The 8,253-nt window shown below is 37.6% G+C and overlaps 1 pseudogene; it reads right to left on the bottom strand.

The window, feature by feature from the left end:
* Window positions 1-1,793: 1,793 nt before the first annotated feature.
* Window positions 1,794-7,988, bottom strand: LOC149216750 (uncharacterized; annotated as a pseudogene).
* Between the last annotated feature and the right edge of the window lie 265 nt (window positions 7,989-8,253).

Below are 8,253 nucleotides of genomic sequence, written 5' to 3'. Positions count from 1 at the left end.
CATGAAAATGAGAGGATTATTACTAGCATTTGCACCAAATGTTGCAAAGGGAACGTCGTAAGGCATAAATTGAGGAGCAATGGCGATATAGGAATAGGAAAATCTAAATAAGATGCAGAAATGTGCATAAATTGAGGAGCAATAGTGACATAGGAATATGCAAATCTAAATAAGATGCAGAAATGTGCATAAATTGAAGAGCAATGGCGACATAGGGATAGGCAAATCTAAAAAAGATGCAGAAATGTAACAATCAACATATTTGTCCCCACATCGCACCTCCTTTAATAAAAGCTCTGTCACGATGGTGCACATGCAAGCCTATACAACTTGTACCAAATTTCAGTTTAAGATTGCGTTGACAACAAAGAGCAACCTAGAAAAATTCTTTGGTCTTGTTAAACTGTTTTCATGGCATACACCCAGTTTGGATACCAGCTGTCCAGAAGAGCATGTTTCATTGTATTTTCCTTCATTTCCGGTATAACCAGAATCACCATTGGAATTCACATGGAAAAACAATTCAGTCTCTATCAACGCCATTAAATCCAATACACATATTAGATATAGGTGCACAGTCTCTATCATCTCATGTTGGCAGAAGCAGTAAAAATGATTTCAATTATTGAGAAGTAAATCAGTCATCTAATCCAATCTAGCACAAAATTAACACTCATGCCATCCATCAACATCATGGATTGGTTAAATTTGCAGGTATGGATCCTCCCATATTTTGCTATTTCTTGCTATTTCATGACCCTTCACAGTTTAAAAAATTGATAGCTTCTGGAAGTTGTAATATTAGCAGCCAATCAAATTTGAAATGAATTAATACAATCAAACAGAATATGTAGCCCACATTTTGTCCAAATACGATTTGCAGGCTCTGGATTCATAAACCAAAGAAATTTGCAGGTCCAAAGGAGGCTCTTTGAAAATGCTTCGATTGACTTTCTAAGAGTGTTGATATTCATTTGTTATTGTATTAAAAATGGCTGATTTGAACATGTGAATCCTCACTTTGGGGTCATCATGTCTCTTACATATGCAAATGGCAACTGATCCCAAGGATAAAAGCTTTCTAATTCATTGAATAACAGGCAAAAAAATAGCTTCATTGGAAGGGTGTGCTTTCTCAATATCAGTGCAGTGTCAGCCACATCTGTAATGCCAACAACAACACACAAAATCAAAAATTAGTTACAGAGAGAACCAACCTCAAAACAAATCTTAGATGCTATCACACTAAAACTTCACCATAATTGAGCAAAGCTGAGTTCTCATACCACTGCTTGAGGGAAGATTTTCAGAGCTCCAAGGTTGCAAGCCATCGACACAGTAACTATCCATTTGATACCTCACAGCTTCTTTGCTCCACTTTCTCCATATGACTGTAAAAACGGCTTCCTCCATGTTATGAGTATTGTAAGGATGCTTTGAGACAACAATATCAACATTGTGAGTTACAAAGAGATTTTCCAAAATTAACAAAGGATCAAGAACAAGCTGTAGCTTGGTATCCATCCAAATGTTTTAAACACAGTTTGGGAAAAGCCTGTGGGAAAGATACTTGGGAATGAGGCCATTCATTACAGATTCCTTGTATGGCAACTCCCTGACCAAAACAATGTGCCAAATTCCAATTCTATGAGACTCATTGGGCTTGATCTGGTATCTGGCAAGAAGTGTGAGAGTTGCATTGTCCATAAACACGAAGAAACAAATGTTCTGTTGTGATTTTCCTAACATACTTGGGTTTTTTAATCTTTCTTAGGCTCCAAATATAGTTGAAATTACCACACCCCCTTGCACTGTTCCATGACCTTCCTGTCTTCTTCAGACACAAGGAACCCTTGGGTACGGTAATTGGCAAAACCACAAGGCAAATCAGTCCCTTCAGAATAATTGAAATACCTTTTTCTTTCCTTCACATCCAGAGTTCCACCGAAGGTCACTGGACCTGCTGCTGAATAGGGGTTTTCAGGTCCTTTCATGTACTGTAGCCGAGATTTACCAAATAACTCTTCTTTCTAAATCTGATGAACAATAGCCGAGACTGCCAACAACAACGAAACATAGTTTTAGCCTGATTGCTTTAACAGACATGCATGCCATAAGGTAATGTTTCTTGATAGATCTCTCAAATTGTTAAATATGAGGATCTCCGATTACCTGAAAACTCAGAATATAAGTGGCAAGACCGATTTGCCATGGCTGTAGCTTTCCTAAGAAAATACTTCTCCGCTTCATAATCTGAAGGGTATTTGAGCAACTGCATTGCAGAAGACAATAGAAATTGTAAATTAATACCCATCATGATTGAACCTTTCAGGACTCATATAAGCACAAGTGCCCACAAAGGAATTGCACTGGGGCAAAGTGTGAGCCAACACAATTCTGACACCGAAATCGGGAATCTTGACTTCTCTTATTGATCAGTAAATTGGAGGGCTTTATATCATGGTGAACAATTTTGTTCTGGTGCAGGTAATGCAAGCCCTTGAGCACCTACCTGGCAACCTCAGCCAAATAGTGTTCTGGGATTTTCTTGTGGGTTTGAAGAACCTACGCAAGGGTTCCACCGTCCATGTAGTCCAACACAAAAGAGACTCATATATTTGTACCGTCTCAAATCAACATCTATCCCCACATTGCACCTCCTTCAATAAAAACTCTGTCACGATGGTGCACATGCAAGCCTATACAACTTGTACCAAATTTCAGTTCAGGATTGTGTTGACAATGAAGAGCCACCTGGAAAAATTCTTTGTTTCCGTTTGAGTTAAAAATGTTTTCATGGCAATGTTTCATTCTATTTTCCTTCATTCCCGGTATAACCAGAATCACCACTGGAATTTACAATGGAAAACAATTCAGTCCTATCAACTCCATTAAATGCAATACACATATTAGATATAGGTGCACAGTCTCTATCATCTCATGTTGGCAGAGGCAGTAAAAATGACTTCAATTATTGAGAAGTAAATCAGTCATCTAATCCAATATAGCACAAAATTAACACCCATGGCATCCATCAACATCATGTATTGGTTAAATTTGCAGTTATGGATCCTCCCATATTCTGCTCTTTCATGACCCTTCACACTTTAAAAAATTGATAGCTTTTGCAAGCTATAATCTTAGCATCCAATCAAATTTGAAATGAATTAATACAATCAAACGGAATATGCAGCCCACATTCTGTCCAGATACGATTTGCAGGCGCTGGATTCATAACCCAAAGAAATTTGCAGGTCCAAAGGAGGCTCTTTGAAAATGCTTCGATTGACTTTGTAAGAGTGTCAATATTCATTTGTTATTGTTTAAAAAATGGCTGATTCGAACATGTGAATCCTCACTTTGGGTGTCACCATGTCTCTTACATATGCAAATGGCAACTGATCATGAGGATTGAAGATTTCTAATTCATTGAATAACATGCAAGAAAATGGCTTCATTGGAAGGGTGTGCTTTCTCAATATCAGTGCAGTATCAGGCACATCTGTAATGCCAATAACACACAAAATCAAAAAATCAGTTAAAGAGAGAACCAACCTCAAAACAAATCTCAGATGCTATCACACTAAAACTTCACTATAATTGAGCAAAGTTGAGTTCTCATACCACTGCTGTAGGAAGCTTTTCAGAGCTCCAAGGTTGCAAGCCATTGGCACAGTAATTGTCCATTTGACATCTCACAGCTATTTTGCTCCCCCCCACTTTCTCCATCTGACTATAAAAATGGCTTCCTCCATGGTATGTGTATCACAGGGAAACGATAAAGAATACCAAATGTAACCAATTACCTGGAAAAAGCAATAAAGGCCTTGTGCGTTGGGGCGCTGAAGGAGAATTGTCAATATGTCAACTACAAAATATATCCATCCCATGTTATTAATTTATTTTTGCACACAACTTAGAAACTAATTAGAAGCATATGTTAACAATAACATAGACAAACTTTAATGTAAATTTTGCCGAATTTAACAATAGTATTGGCTTATTAGATTCTGTTTGGAACAACTTAGCAAATGAAACTGAAAATTTTGGGAGTTTTATATGCCATTTATGCTTTTTATTTACCTTTGTTCTGCTTGTCCATTGCAAGTATCAGATCAAAATCTTTAAAGTCGGTAGGTGATATAGACCTTGATATAGAAGTTATCTCTATTCCACGTTTCTTGGCTGCATTCTTCATCTTGGGATCTACAGGACCGCCCTTCAAATAATTTCAACATATTAATACGTGATACCTATTTATTGCATTATAATAGACAAAAATACCGATTCAATTAGCCTTGACCCATGATAAGCTAGAACTACCTCATGGTAGTCAATAGTTCCATCAGAGTCAATTTTGAATGCTGATGTCAATCCCCTTTTCTACACAGCATCACGAAATACAGCCTCTGTAGTGGGACTCCGACAAATGTTGCCTTCCAAGAACAAGAATAAAAAGAGATTATTTTCCTGGAGAGATTAGCAAATATTTTTTCAACTACTTAAGATATCTAAACTTGCAATGCTTTTATCATTCCCAATTGCAACAATAGGAGCCAATAACAAATCATTATCCTTGACAAATTAGATAATAATTTTTCCACAACTAATAATCATTATCCTTCTTGACACTGATATGCATCACGGCCCTGAAAAAGCATTCATGAGCATTGAGATATCAACGGTAACTAGTTACTAGAATTTCTGCTTTGTAAAGGACTGAAGTAATGCATAACTCTACATGAAATATTTAGTTACCATGAATTGGTAATTATTCTACAATGTTTTTATGAAGAAGTTTATAGTGGATATTCTCTCATGTGATTGTTCTTTTTGTTCCATTTTCCACTGGAAAGTTAAACTCATGATTAAATATTAAAAAATCAACAACTTATGTAAACATGAAGCGGGCTCACGTATTTAAATGAAACTGAAATGCATCACTCAGCACTAAAAACAGAAAGATGGAAACCAAATCCTTGGCCCTGTATTCCACTAAAATGTTTCAGCTAGATTTAATGACTAAAGACACAAACATTGAGTGCAGAGAGCATAATAAGCCACACTCCTTGGTGACCGGCTCTGTTTTGACATGAAACTGACAACCAGAAACACACAAAAATAATCTAGAAAATACATACTATGGAGAGACCTTATGGAAGAAGTAAATTGGCCATTGAACTTAGAAAGTTCAGGCAATTGGAAGTAGAAAACAAAGTGATCATGTCAAGATTCGGACCCTTGTTTCAATGGCCCTCCGCACACCACAGCCTTTGATTTGATTTCTTCCTTAGAAGCAGAAGGGATAAGCCCTAGTCCATTAAGATTGATCATTAAAGCATCTGCTTTCAGGGGTTGTATGATGGGGAAAATAGTTGAGACAAAGCCAAGGCCTTTCTGAGGTGAGATTTCCCTTCCTCTCTCTTCCACATCCAAGGCTGGACCTTGATGTAATGCTCTGAGTTACCAGAAATAACTGGAGAAATACTAAAATACTAAATACACCAAATATAGAAAGGCAGTGTGGCTCAAAAGTATAATAATGATGAGACACATCTACATCTCTTAGAAATGGGAAAATATCTCTTAATAACCAAAATATTGAAAAATCATACACAACTATGTGAGAATGGCTATAATAATCTCTTGTATATAGTAATTAGGCCCTCCTTATTCATGAGGACCTAGTTCCCCATTAATGTACCATTTCTTTATCTTGTGTCATCACGGCAAAGTTGTACCCTAACTAACAACCCCAGCTGCCTTGCAGCTTCCACCCAATCAAGAGTTGGCATTTAGCCCCTAGACTCCATACTAATTTCTCTAGCAATTTACTCAGATCTGGTTTTATCGTAAAAACTGCCAGGATTTTGTCAACAGTTGGTCCTTAAACAGCAATGAAAATATTTAATGGTATTTCTGTGCTCGGTATAAATATTTAAGGCTGTTAAAAATATATTATCGTAGAGTTATTGTCTGTATGACTATTACTTACCTTGATGGGACTTTGAGAATCTGAAAATGTGTAGAGAACCGCAAACTGAAAGCTCTTGGATAAACCAAAAACATGTCATAGATGGAATGGCAATGGGCATGATAAGCAGCGTGCCTATTGTGGCAATTAAAGCTATTCTACCTATGAGTTCCAAAATAAATCTAAGCATTGTTGTTTGATAAAGCTAACACCACTAATAGTCCCTGGGCAGCTCAATCGGCGATGGATGTCCTATAAAGTCTTATGTAAAGTTTGTGGTCCAAAATCCTTAATTAAATTTGTGGACAGTGTGTGGGAGCGTGCATAGATTCGCCTAAAAGTTATAGTGGTAGTAGTCACAATTGACTCCATATCATGTGAATTCAAACCTGTACCCGGCTTAGTTGTTGATTCTTTTATATATATATATATATATATATATATATATATATAGCTGCTAAAACACTCTGATGATGTATCAGGGATCTAACAATGATAGGACAAGGGATAGCCATGCGGGTCTCTGTGTTGCAGAACTTCAATAGAATTTAGACAACGAGGCACATAAGGATAGTGCACAGCCTTTAGTGTCTATGTCCTTTTGTATTTTTGAGAGTTGGTTGTCGGTAACTAGCTTAACAAGTTGTAAAGTTGTTCAGTGATATCCACTAATTCTGTAAGCTTCACAATAGCAAGGCAAGGATGACAGAATCCCCTTGCGGGCACCTTAGGCTAGTTTGAAATTCGTCAGAGAGATGGTTGTCCAATTATGGACAAACGATGATAAATATGCAGTCTATCGTAGTAGTATCATTTTGTACAAAAGTAGCCCAATGAGTTATCTTAATTTTGTTGCAGTTCCATAACGCTGGTTGTTACCTTGCATTAGACCAGTTTAGCCTAATTGGTGGATTCCATATATTTCTGTAGTAACCATGTACTAAATCTCATCGGATGTTCAGGAAACTGTACATCCTAAGTTTTAATAATCCTTAAATTAGAGGTATATATTGCAGTCATTTTTTTCATGTTTGAGTTCCACGGCTTTCAGCTCAAACTTAACTCTTTGATTATCAGGCACCCACCCTGGCTTGAGAGGTCACACCCATAGCATTAATAGCCTAAGGGGATATTGATTCACTAGTGAGGTTGGCGAAGTGTTAAGCTGTCCCCCAAGCTTTCTCACTGTGGGCTACCCCATCCATATGGCACCAAGGAATGAGGCTAGGTGCAGATCTCAGAGGATTTTAACAGAATAGTTATCCCTTAGACCCGGCACCTCAGTCGGAGGATGCAGCCCCTCACATCATGTTTCTTCTTGAAACGCTCAAAAGGGTAGAAGAAAATTTCTATGTCCTAACCGGACATTCGCTGGTATTCAGGCATTACTAAAATTTGCTCTCTGCAATCATTGGGTGGATTGTATGACTGTAAAAATCTCCAGTGCCAGTTTATTATGATTTGTTCTAATAGAAACATAGATGAGAAATTGGGTCAGGGTTTTTAAGAATATAGAAGCTACGAAGAACCTAGCTCCTTTAGTTGAATTGAATAGAACTACAAAAATTTAGTTCGCTCAAGTCAGGCATGATACAGAGAATTGTGCTTGGCTTCAGGCTTTGGATCTATAGTGTACAATATACTATAATCTTCTACAATTGAATGGCTGACAATAATGGTAGACGCTATGGAAGCATCATTGCAAACAATGACCGATACCGAACGAACTCGTTGAATCATTGGATGGACGATACTCACCAAGGCAAACAAAGAGAACTCCAAAAGGCTTGGAGGTTGCAGATGAATCAGACGCCATGGACCTCAATGCTTCTCTTCGTCCTCCTGGTCTGCTGCAAGTTTGGATTAAACCTGCAAAATTTTGGCCTGAAATGAAATGATAAGTTGTGCTAAAAATGGGTGAAGGTGCAACAATTTGGGAGGGAGAAGCTTTCAGAGAAAAGAATGAACTGCGAAAGAATGGGCAATGAATGAGGCTGCACACCATCAACTTCATCTGCCACCCACGGATTGATAAATCCACGCAGTTCTTGGAGTGAGAGTATTCCTTTGTCAATGTAGACCCGTATTTCGATTGCGCTGATTGGTCATTGTCATCAATAAATTGATTACAAGGAAGAACTATACTAGATTTCTCAGCAAACCCATATCTTCCATATACATTGCATTCAAATTCATGACGTTTATCATCATTTGCAATATCAAGATTCACATTAGAGCCTTGGGATTTGCAGTCCTTACCTCTTCCCGTATGTTCTTCC

Source organism: Pinus tabuliformis, chromosome 1_1 (assembly GCF_031772625.1).
Source record: "Pinus tabuliformis cultivar Carrire ecotype Pingquan chromosome 1_1, CPIR1, whole genome shotgun sequence".
NCBI lineage: Eukaryota > Viridiplantae > Streptophyta > Pinopsida > Pinales > Pinaceae > Pinus > Pinus tabuliformis.
Note: the sequence above shows the minus strand (reverse complement) of the source record. Positions and strands in the feature narration are given on the sequence as shown.